This window comes from Dama dama, chromosome 4, assembly GCF_033118175.1.
Source record: "Dama dama isolate Ldn47 chromosome 4, ASM3311817v1, whole genome shotgun sequence".
Taxonomy (NCBI): domain Eukaryota; kingdom Metazoa; phylum Chordata; class Mammalia; order Artiodactyla; family Cervidae; genus Dama; species Dama dama.
In genome coordinates, this window is record NC_083684.1 from 71,627,298 (window position 1) to 71,640,122 (window position 12,825).

The following is a 12,825-nucleotide window of genomic DNA, read 5'->3' on the forward strand; positions in this document are numbered from 1 at the left end:
TTCCAATCATAGTGCTATGAGATTCAAGATAAACTCCAGGAAAAAAACTGTGAAGAGCAGTCTGAAAATTCTTAGTAAACTAAATATTAACAAATGAGGGAAAGAAATTGAGTTTTCTATAGAGAATAGAGTCAAATGGTCACAGCCAAATGAGCAAAAAGTGTTTTCCTCACCTCCAAGGTGAGAAAACTGTCTTATGAGTGACACGGGTATCACTGTAAATAAGCACAAAGGGGCTGACTGTTGGGAAACATAAAGACAAAAATACAGACATATCTACCAGCCACTGGCCCGGAATAGCAAATAGAATCATCCAAATGGACAAAAGAGAAGCCAGTGAGTACAATAGGCAAAAGGAGCTTGCAAGGGTCAAGATGGTAGATATGGCTCTCACCTCAGCACAAGCTCTGGAAGAATGGCTGTTCCTGTGAATGTGCTGGACTCGCTGCTTGTGCCTGAGCAGGAAAACAACCATGGAGCCACTAGCCCAGACCATGAGACTCAAACATATAAAGTCTGTTGTGAAGTATATGGTCATACATACAAACCTTACAATTCTGTTTGGATTCAATGTGGAACAGTATCCATAATTTACTTTTATACTATAGCTTTCATTGTGTGTTGGAATAGTGATGTACAGAATAATAGAGATATTTACCAGAAGATGGAGGATCCAAGAAAGGAAGACACAGAAGCCAATAAACTTTGATGATCTCATTCTGAGCTCCAGCCACCTAGAGAAATGGGGGCAAAGTCTAATGGCTTGGAAGCCACTGAGGAGGGAGGTCATGCTAAGGCAAATCCCTCTGCTCACCCTTTGAAAATAGAAGAGAAGTTTACATCCAGCCTCGTTCAGAAAAATCCTGGATCCAAAAGTTGCCATTGTATGTGGGATCCCTCTGGAGAAAAGCACCAAGGAGTTGGCTAAGATGAGTTGATGGAGAATCAAGTCTGTGGGTCTCACCTTGTGTCCAGTGAGCAAAGTGAAGTTATAAAGACAAAGGAGGAATGAGTTCCCAAGGATCCCCACTCCCGTCTGAGTGACTAAGATAATTCCCATTTCCCACTTTGAAGAAGCCATCATATTGGTATCTGTGGGACACTGATTTTATTAATCGTTGGAACCAGAGGAATGGTTAGTTCCAGAAAGAAAAGGAAAAGTTGCCACCGTCTCCATGCCCAGTATCCTCCTGTTAAGCCTAACACATACTTTCTCGATTTAAACGAGCATCAAGTATGTGCTTATGGGTGCAGACTTTACTCATGATGATCTGGTTCTACTTGGAAATGTGATCCGTGTGAAAGCATTATCTGTGTGGCATATCTGTGCGACCGAGTTTTGTACATGTGTAAATTGAGTGGAGAAGGTCTGTACCCTCTTATCTACAGTTATGACCTGGATGCATTTGGCATTTAAACGCTGGGTACCAAACTGTGTGTAGAATGGGCTGGAATTTTCCCAGATGTCTGGAGAAGTGAATATACAGGCATCAGAACACATATTTATATAAGGTGGGGAGGAATTTAAAGCTAGACTTTTTTTTCTCATTCACCAAATGTTTTTAAAAATTATTAACTTTTTATGTATTTATTTTTGGCTGTGCTGAGTCTTCGCTGTGATGTGGTGCAGGGGCTTCTCATTGCCGTGGCTTTTCTTGTTGAGGAACACAGGCTCCAGGCAAGCGGGATCCAGGGGCGGCCGTGCCGGACTTCGTTGTTCCACGGCACTGGAATCTTCTTGTACCGGGGACTGAACCCGCGTCCCCTGCATTGACAGGTGGATTCCTAACTACTGGATGACCAGGGAAGTCCTCAAGCTAGACTTTGAAAGAAAAAAAAAAACTGGTTAGAGTGTTTCATTTGTAGAAGTGTACATAGTTCACCTAATTATTAAAAGATATTAGAGCAAAGTAAATGTTTTAAAGACATTAAATTCACAAGTTAAAAAACATATTGACTAGTGGTGTCTATATGTAAAGGAAATACTTCAAGTAATTGAAAATGCATAATTGAAAATGCATAAATTTCCCTAAAAGGAAACTATGAAGGCCAGACTAGCTACAAAGAAAGCTTATGTATTGTCTATATAGCTTACTATAATGTATTGGTACTTTGAATCAAATATGTTAATATCAATGGGAAAGAGTAATTATGGGAGATGGAATAAATGCAAGTATAAAACCAAAGAATTTGAATAAAGTTAAAATTCACAAGTGATGACAGCAGACAGTACTAACACAAGTATTATTAGATTTTAAATTGATATGTATTTGATTTTGCTTTCCATTGAAAAAAATCTGAACATTTTGGACAACCCTACAACAATGCCTAATTCTAGCACCCAGTTTATGGATTCAATATATGTCCCAGTATAAGTAAAGAGATTTTTGAGGGGGGGGGAATGTTTATTTCATACTTAGGACAGAAACTTTCCAACAGTTAATTGTGAAGCTACTTATCACATACAGAAAGCAAGTAAACAGAACACTGATGTCAGTGATTCCACCTTAAGAAGCTGCGCCGGTGCGGTTTTTGTACCACAGTAAGTCCCCAAAATAGACTCATATAAGCCAAACGCCTGTAAGTGTTATAAAAATAACCACAAAAGTTAAAGTTGGAAGAGCTTAAGGAAACAGCTCATTAGTCAAAAAACTAATAAAGGGTAAATATCAACCATTTCTCTTGTAGTAACTGTACATACTACATTTCACAGGAAGAAATCTTGGTGCTGAACACAAGAAGAAATCTTTGTATTGAACATAAAATTGAACTGTTTTGGATAAGACCTGTGGATGGACATAAAAACATTATTCATCATGGGAAAATATACAGAAATACAAATTTAATAATAAAAAATAAATTCAACAACATGTTGGGAGAGACTTCCCCATGAGGACAACTCCTTCTTCCAGACGCACTGATGTTTCATTATTGGATGATGAAATACGAGGACATTTGCAAATTGTGAAGACACAAGTCCACTCTGCTGGACAGTATGTTATTGAGTCACTATCTTCCTGGCATGCTCATTTCATTATGGCTGGAATAACAGCTGTGAGATAATTTCTATTTCCATGATCAGGAACTGAAATCATTTTACACTTGAGAAAAAATGGAATCATTAGTAGAATTGGTAATATAATTTAGAATAGTCACAAATCAAGATAGCCACTTTTTTTCCTTTTGTAGCAAGAGTCTCCTTAAATGTATAAGCAAAAATATATAAATGTAATTTTCAAAAACAATATTAAAATTAAGTGGTGTGCAGAAAACACTGAATGAAAACCTATAACTATATTTAAATCACAGGATTCTTTTAAGTAACAGCAGAGAAAATTGTTGTCCAGAATGGCTATTTTCCCAATGTTAACAATTCAGTTAACACTAAGAAGTATGAATAAAATTCCAATGAAAATGGAATACTAATATCAAAATAACACAAATTTTGTAAAAAAAAAAAAAGTTTAACAAAATGAACTTGCCTTACTATGTATAAAATAGAACAGTAATTACAGGTTTCTACTGGCAAAAGCCAAAAACAGAATAGAGCATGGAGCTTGCAAGTTTATATTTGCAAGTATTTATATGATAAGTGTGAAAGTGCTGCACTCAATATGCCAACAAATTTGGAGAACTCAGCAGTGGCCACAGGACTGGAAAAGGTCAGTTTTCATTCCAATCCCAAAGAAAGGCAATGCCAAAGAATGTTGAAACTACTGCACAACTGCACTCATCTCACACGCTAGAAAAGTAATGCTCAAAATTCTCCAAGCCAGTCTTCAGCAATGTGTGAACAGTGAACTTCCAGATGTTCAAGCTGGTTTTAGAAAAGGCAGAGGAACCAGAGATCAAATTGCCAACATCGCTGGATCATTGAAAAAGTAAGAGAGTTCCAGAAAAACATCTATTTCTACTTTATTGACTACACCCAAGCCTTTGACTGTGTGGATCACAACAAATTGTGGAAAATTCTGAAGGATATGGGAATACCAGACCACCTGATCTGCCTCCTGAGAAATGTGTATGCAGGCCAGGTAGCAAGAGTTAGATCGGGACATGGAACAACAGACTGGTTCCAAATGGGAAAAGGAGCACGTCAAGGCTGTATATTGTCACCCTGCTTATTTAACTTATATGCAGAGTACATCATGAGAAACGCTGGGCTGGAGGAAGCACAAGCTGGAATCACGATTGCCAGGAGAAATATCAATCACCTCAGGTATGCAGATGACACCACCCTTATGGCAGAAAGTGAAGAGGAACTGAAAATCCTCTTGACGAAAGTGAAAGAGGAGAGTGAAAAAGTTGGCTTAAAGCTCAACATTCAGAAAACTAAGATCATTGCATCCGGTCCCATCACTTCATGGCAGATAGATGGGGAAATGGTAGAAACAGTGGCTGACTTTATTTTGGGGGGTTTCAAAATCACTGCAGATAGTGATTGCAGCCATGAAATTAAAAGACACTTACTCCTTGGAAGGAAAGTTATGACCAACCTAGACAGCATATTAAAAAACAGAGACATTACTTTGTCAACAAAGGTCCGTCTCACCAAGGCTATGGTTTTTCCAGTAGTCATGTATGGATGTGAGAGCTGGACTATAAAGAAAGCTGAGTGCCGAAGAATGGATGCTTTTGAACTGCGGTGTTGGAGAAGACTCTTGAGAGTCCCTTGGACTGCAAGATCTAACCAGTCCATCCTAAAGGAAATCAGTCCTGAGTGTTCATTAGAAGGACTGATGCTGAAGCTGAAACTCCAATACTTTGGCCGCCTGATGCGAAGAGCTGACTCCTTTGAAAAGACCCTGATGCAGGGAAAGATTGAAGGTGGGAGGAGAAAGGGACGACGGAGGATGATATGGTTGGATGGCATCACCAACTCAATGGACATGAGTTTGGGTAAACTCTGGGAGTTGGTGATGGACAGGGAGGCCTGGCATGCTGTGGTCCATGGGGTCACAAAGAGTCAGACACAACAGAGCCACTGAACTGAAATGAACTAAACTGCACTGAAGTCTATGAAGTTTACATATGATAAAAGTTCATTAATTAATTTAGAGAAATTACTTATTTAACATAGAATATTAAAATCTTTGGAGATTTAGTTAGGACACTAGAGCTATATTTCCAACAATAATCTTAGGGGAAAAAATAACTACTAGCTCTACATATAAGGAACTGTTAATATCTTAGGGAAAAACGCTGCAGTGTAGCCTCTCGATGTTGCCTGGGCAGAGTATTACTAAGCATGTATGAAACCTGAGGATTTAAACATTTTTTCATCTCCATATTTATAAAAATTAGAAGTTTTTCACTTTTATAGTATCTTGTGCTGAATGATTCCTAAAGCAAAAAAATAAAATGAAAACATTTAGATACGTAGAACACCAAGAGGTGATTATAACCTCAGTGCTTTTTGGGGGGAACTGAATATGAATAAACAATGTTTAGAAAAGAAATCACACATTATAAACTATCATTTTCTCATAAGCCAAGTTATATTGAAAAGGACACGGAATATTTCACATATTCATGTGAGTGTTGGAATTTCATTTTAGGGTTAATGTCCTCTAATAAAGAGTTACATAATGTATCTTTTCTATCAAAACTCCTCTATCAAAATCCTAATCAAATATGATTTAAACTTTGAAATTTGTAAAACATGGGCTTGGACTTCCGTGGTGATCCAGTGGTTAAGAGTCTGAGCTTCCAGCTCAGGGAACACAGGTTCATTAGCAGGTTGGGAAATATCTCAGATGCTAGGCAGTGCAACAAAAAAAAATTTTTTTAATTTAAAAACTGTAAAAATGTTAAATTATATAATTTTAAAATTGTAAACAAATTTTGCAATTTTCTACATTGTACATTTTCAAACTCCATATTCTCCTGCTGCCTGCACGTCCCCACAGACAGGGTGTAGACAGAGTAGACAGGGTGTAGGGTGTAGACAGAGTCACCAGAGTGACCGGGGCGCCAGCGTGAAAGCCGGCCACCGCCCCCGGTTCCCTCCTCGCCCTCCCCTCCTGGGACGGCGGAGCACGCACCCCGCCCAGTGAGGTCCCGTCTTTCACCCTGTGCTGTGTGCGCCCCCCTGCACCCCAGTAAAGGCCCTGGCCCACAGATCCACCCCCCCTTTCTCTCTCTCCGCCCCACCTACTTGGGTGTACCTCTCGCTGGGTGAGCTCTCCCCCTGTGGCCTCCTCTTGCCACCAGTGACTGTCTCTCTAAGACCTGCGAGTATAATAAGCTCTTTGTCCCTGGACTTCTTCCATTCCTTCCTGTATCTTCCTCTGATGGAATATCAAAGGATACAAAGCAGGCACAAATTTAAATTTAAAAATTCATTTAGTGTGCTGAACACATAAAATTCTATACATTTTATCAATATAAAATTCTACATATTTATAAGATTTGTTTTCTCATCTCGTCTCCAAAATGACTGTGCAGTTTAGGATTAAGTAAATTAAATGCTGTGTAAAATACATTTCAGTCATATTTCAGTAACTGAAACAAAAAAAGCATTTTGTATTAAAGTGTGAGGACATGCCTCAGTAAACAAGCTACAACACTAGTGATGAAAAAATCTGGCCAGGTGGAGGGATGGGTAGGAGGTGAACATATCTCATTACTGATGTTCATTCACATCACTTGGACATGATTAGTATGTTTTATAAGAGATACAGAAGATGAATCACTCTGCCATAAATCAGCAGATGTGGTTTAAAAGAAATCTTAGTGACTGAGTATAAGTATTCACCAAGTGAAGCAGGGCTACTTATCTGAGGTAAGAAGGTGGAAAGGAGAAGGGTAGGGGGTGTCAGACTGAATATTCACCTTAAATTTATACACATCTTGATTGGTGAAAATGTTCATAATAAAATTTGTAGTTTTACAATTAAAATTTTATCATTTAGAAAATATTTAAGACTTAAAGGAGGAAGTTTGGCTATAACTAATGAAATAAAAATTTGTAATAACATTAAGACAGTGAAGTAAATGGTGAGAAAGGCAAAGATTTGAGAATCTTTAGGAAGAGACATCAAAAAATTGAATATAACACAGGTAGGAAGAACTTACTCCTGATTCATGTTGTTGTATGCCAGAAATCAACACAATATTTGAAGTAATTATCCTCCACTTAAAAAGAAATACATTTTCAAAAAACAAGTAAGAAGATAGAACATGCCAATTAATAAAAATTTGTTTACATAGAAAAACCAGGATTCCATCAATTTGGAATTTGCTGTGGTTATTAATCATTCCAGCTATTAAAAACTTCAGCAATACATGATAGTAAAGGATCATGATATTTCCTGAATTGCAAGGTTTTGAGTAACAAAGGGAGGCCCTAAAATAAGTGACTCCCGTTCTCCTAGAGAAGGATTTGAACATGACCATCAAACAAATTCTCTAGTCAGAATTTTATTTGATTAGTATTATTATCATTTTAAATTAATAAACATACATTTTAGAGAGGAGACAGAGCAAAGATTAATCACAGAAGGTGAACAGCGAGGCACTTAACATCTGGTTACATTACATACCATGATAATATGATGATCTTAAGGTACTGAAGTCTTTGATTATTCTTTTTTCTTTCTAAACCCCACAAAAATTAAGCATATTTTGGGGTTTTTAAAAAATAAACATTTTATTTCCTTAAAAGGAGAACGACAAGACTTTCAGTTTTCTAAATAAGAGCTAAATGTTAACACATTGATGACTGAAATTGTAGAATTATATTATTAAAGACACTATTTAGCACCACAGGCTAACAAGAAGATACAACAAAACCAAATATGCATTCCGTCCTCTCACTCAGGCCTCAGGTAACTCGCCACTCAGAGCTGGGAGATCAGCATCGTTATCTAGTTGCTGGGCACTTGCCTGAAGTGTGAAGTCTTCAGAGTGAACGCTGTGAGGTCAGCACCTTTACTCAAAGAAACGTGAAGGAAGATTTCATAGAAGCTGAAAAGGAGAGGAAAGGGGAGAGACATCAGGCAGCAGAGGAGTGGGCAGAGGGGGAGGAATGCATCAAATGTGTGCAGGAAGCATAATTCCTCACTGTATACAAAGGTATATTTGTGTTCCCATCCCAGGGAACACAAGAGAGAGAATTTGATGTATATTGGTGTTTTAAACTGAATTATCTGTAATATAATTATCTTGTGAATCTGACAGCTAAAAAGTAGATCCTTACCAAATCATTGGCAGTCAGGACTGTGTGTTCCCAGACAGCATCTGTGCAGGTGTGGAAAGGCGCAACTGAACCCAAGATGAAGGTCTGGAATACCATGATGTCATCTCCTTATTGGGAAGTGATTATCCTGTCACCTGTCATTTCAGTGGCAATACTTTCAGAGGGAGTTGAGATTATCTTGAAAAAATATTTGTGCATTATTCAAATCACTGAAAGCAATTACTACTGATGATAATGTTTTCCATGGAAAATTACAGAAACAACTCGGGAACAATTTACCTGTGAAGTATTTAAGAAGTCTCAGGGAACACCAGTGTTGTCAACCAGGCAGGCAAATGTATAACCTGGAAAATCATAAGACCCCCCCCCCCCCAAGTGGCTGTGGTTCCAACCACTGGCCAATTTTTAACTTGTGTTACCACCTGATGCAAAGAGTCCACTCATTGGAAAAGAACCTGATGCTGGGAAAGATTGAAGGCAGAAGGAAAAGGGGGCAACAGAGGATGAGAAGTTTAGATAACATCATCGGCTCAATGGACATGAATTTGAACAAACTCCAGGAGATGGTGAAGGACAGGGAAGCCTAGCATGCTGCAGTCCATGGGGGTCACAAAGACATGACTTAGCAACTGAACAACAGCAAAACCAGGTCATCAGATCCAGATGGCTGTTTGAAAGATTCTCAGTTTTAAGAATTACAAAAATTATAGCTGAAACCATATGCAGGCAAACAAATGATGTCTTTGATATAGGTGAAGTATGTGATCTCTCCCTTCCCGACCTTGGTAATGAATAATCGTGCAGTATATGAAGGCGATAAGCTAATGTACAATATATATTTTCTAAAAAAACTCAGACATAGTAATTTTTTCCTTTCTTTTTTGTTTCTATTATGCTATGGTTATATCTTAAGTAGCAGTTTAAAATTGGGTAGAAATCTAATCGCATTGCTGGAAACCACTACTTAAGCATTAAATGTGTGGCATTCTCAATCAAAAAGACAAAATATTACCATGAATATATTTATGGGCATACATGAATTCAGTTTTAATACTGGTATATAATTCAGTTGTATATATGCCAAATATTCTAGAGTAAAATTATTTTCTATTCATATTAATGAGTTTAGCATATACACAAATGCAAGGTTTTTGTGTTTTTTTTTTTTTTTTTTAATGTTTTGACCATAACATGGATCTTAGTTCCTCAACCTGGGATTGAACCCACAGCTCCTGCAGTGGAAGCATGGAATCTTAACCACTGGATCATTAGGGAAGTCCTCAAATGCAAATTTTTTAAAAATACAAATTTTCTCTCCAGAGAGAATATTATCTTTGAAAATATGAGGAAAAACATCTTATGGAAATGTGTTCAACCATAGAATTAAGTAAATATGTGAAAACATTGAAAAAAACTGAAGAACTTAGAAGCAGATCTAAATAAACATAAAGACAAAACGTAGTCCTTTGTGGGACACTTAAATATAATACAATTCAATCAGCTAGAATGGTATGATTTTTATAATGTAAATGCTAATATTTCTAAATACCTGATAAAAAGAAGACAAATAGGAATTTCCTGGCAGTCCAGTGGTTAGGAGCCAGTGTTTTCACTACAGTGGTCCAGGTTCAGTTGCTGGGTGAACCCCCAGCTTCAGATCCCCACAAGCCACATGACACAGACAAAAAACAAGAAGTCAAATAAAATCATATTTAGAGGGAGATACAGTTCTACTAGATTTTTTAAAATTTCAAACGCAATGTATTTAGTAAAGAATCATATATTAAAGTCCGTGATATTGACTATGTATTCGAGAGTAAATAACATAAAGCATTGTGTGTAAATAACATAAAGTAGTGAGGGTAAGAGAGACAGGACTGAAGAGACTGAGACATAAGAAGGAAATTAGTGTATAATATGCAAAAGATAAGGGATTTAATAGTTGAGTGAAAATGAATTTTTAAAATACGAGCGCTATTGGAAAAAGAGAACTAAAACTCTACTTCGTGTCATTAAAATAAATACATATATTTATGTGCTTGTACATAAACACAAAAATTAAAACCTAGTAGATTTAATATATAAAAGTGCAGGCTTTTAAAACACGGATAATGGCACAGACCTATTAACAATAAAAAAAAATGGGAATGATTCAATGTTTTAAGCAGATTTTACAGTTTGCAAAGTTGTTCAAGTCATAGATGGTGCTTTAGAGAAAAAAAGAATAAAACTGTAGGAGAAAACAAACTGTCAACATCTCGTAATTACCGAAACATTTAAAATGTTATGGAATCTAACAAACATTTGCAAAATTGAAAAGGATGGAGTAACTGTGTGAATCCATCACAACCATCGACAGAACCAATTCACAGAGAAACTCAGTTTATGTTATCCTACCCTGTCACCCTTGCAAACCTTCTCCTGTTAAAGCTAACCCCAGACGTTGTATCACTGCACCCCTAAATACTTCAGTGACTATCTCTGGAAGACAAAGACACTTTAAAAACATACGTATATTTTTGGTTCCACTGGATCTCTGTTACTGCGGAAGCTTTCTCCACTTGTGACCAGTTGGGGCTATCCTTCGCTGCGGTGAGCAGCAATGAGAGAAGCCGCACCCCGACCCCCGCCCTGCAACAGGGAAAGCACCGGGCAGCAACGGAAGTCCCCCCACAGCCAAAAGTAAATAAATAAATCAGCTCAGTTCCGTCGCTCAGTCGTGTCCGACTCTTTGCGACCCCGTGGACTGCAGCACACCAGGCCTCCCTGTCCATCACCAGCTCCGGGAGCTTGCTCAAACTCATGTCCATTGAGTCGGTGATGCCATCCAACCACCTCATCCTCTGTCGTCCCCTTCTCCTCCCGCCTTCAATCTTTCCCGGCATCAAGGTCTTTGCAAATAAGTCAGCTCTTCGCATCAGGTGGCCAAAGTATTGGAGTTTCAGCTTCAGCATCAGTCCTTCCAGTGAACACCCAGGACTGATCTCCTTTAAGACGGACTGGTTGGACCTCCTTGCAGCCCAAGGGACTCTCAAGGGTCTTCTCCAACACCACAGTTCAAAAGCATCCATTCTTCGGCGCTCAGGTTTCTTTATAGTCCAACATCCATACATGAACTGCTGGAAAAACCATAGCTTTGACTAGACGGGCCTTTGTCGTCAAAGAGATGTCTCTGCTTTTTAATATGCTGTCTAGGTTGGTCATAACTTGTCTTCCAAGGAGCAAGCGTCTTTTAGTTTCATGGCTGCAGCATCTTGCAGTGCTTTTGGAGACCCAGAAAATGAAGTCTGTCGCTGTTTCCATTGTTTCCCCATCTAAAATTACTAGAAGTTGCCAAGCCTGCTCAGAGTTGGTGTCAGCGATGGCTCTGATTCTCTTTCTCAATGATTATCTGAGATTACTTACCCTTTGAAGAGAAGAAGAAGAAGAAAGTGTGTTCAGGCAGACGGGAAGGACGGGGGTGGTGGGATGGGGGCGGCAGGTCCTTCCCCTCCCGGTTTGGGAAATTCTGCTCAGTCAAGGTGGGGCCGCAGCAGGACAGGAGGGCTGTGGAACAGGCGCCCTCTAGTGGCCACGTTAAGGATAGACTGAAGCCTGGCGAGAAGACCAGAGGCCAGTCGGGAGTTGGCTTCAGCAGGCCAAGACACAGAGGCTGGACTAATGACGTAAAGCTTATATTTGAAGGTAAGACAGGGCAACTGAAGCATAAAATGCTCTGTGTGTTTGTTTGGGCCTCGCCTCTCCCCCTTTTGTGTGCATCTGTGTTATACATTAACCAGATTCCCTCACAGGAGGGAATTCCTGGTGAACCATAAAAAGAAATGTGGTTTGTTTTTCTCTTTCTTCTGACACTAGCGTCTTAACTTTTTTTTGTTTGGCCACGTGGCCTATGGGATCTTAGATCCCTGACCAGATATCAAACTCATGCCCTCTGCAGTGGAAGCGCAGTATCTTAACCACCAGACGGCCAAGGAAGTTGCATAATGTAACTTCTTTTTAAAAAAAAATATATATATATACATATATTTTTTATTTAGCCGTGCTGACTTTTAGTTGTGGCATGTGGGATCTAGTTCCTGACCAGAGGCTGAACCTGGGCCCCCTGCACTGGGAGCACAGAGTCTTGGCCACTGAAATACCAGGGAAGCCCCCCAGGGACAAGTTTTGTGGAAAACTATTTTTCCATGGAATGGGGTGCTGGGGATGGTTGCAGGATGATTCAACTACATTATATTTATTGTGCACTTTATTTCTATTATTATTACATCGGGTCCACCTCAGATCACCAAGCATTAGATCCTGGAGACTGGGGACTCCTGTCTTAAAGGATTAGCGTTGTTTCCCAACTCTGTAGGAGTCTTAGGGACTTGTTGCTTGCCTTGTACATGCGCTGACCTGGACCCTGTAGCGTTAGTGAAGCTTATGTAAAATGTCTGTATGTCACTTTGATGTACGGTCGTTTGTCTCAAAACTGTATACAACTGTGCCTTCGACTTCTAAGAGGTGCAACAGTTCTCAGAGATTCTGAAATCCTGTCTATGGATTATAACCTTCAGTTTGACTTGAATAAAAGTTTCCATTTTCTTCTTGATTGTTAATTGAATTTCAGTTGACAGGACTGAGGG

General features: G+C 38.9%; 1 protein-coding gene across 1 annotated transcript in view; it reads left to right on the top strand.

The window, feature by feature from the left end:
* The window catches only part of LOC133055253 (zinc finger and SCAN domain-containing protein 4-like), a 29,548-nt gene that overhangs the window by 6,944 nt on the left and 9,779 nt on the right, over positions 1-12,825 (top strand). The gene's annotated exons all lie outside the window — the stretch shown is intronic.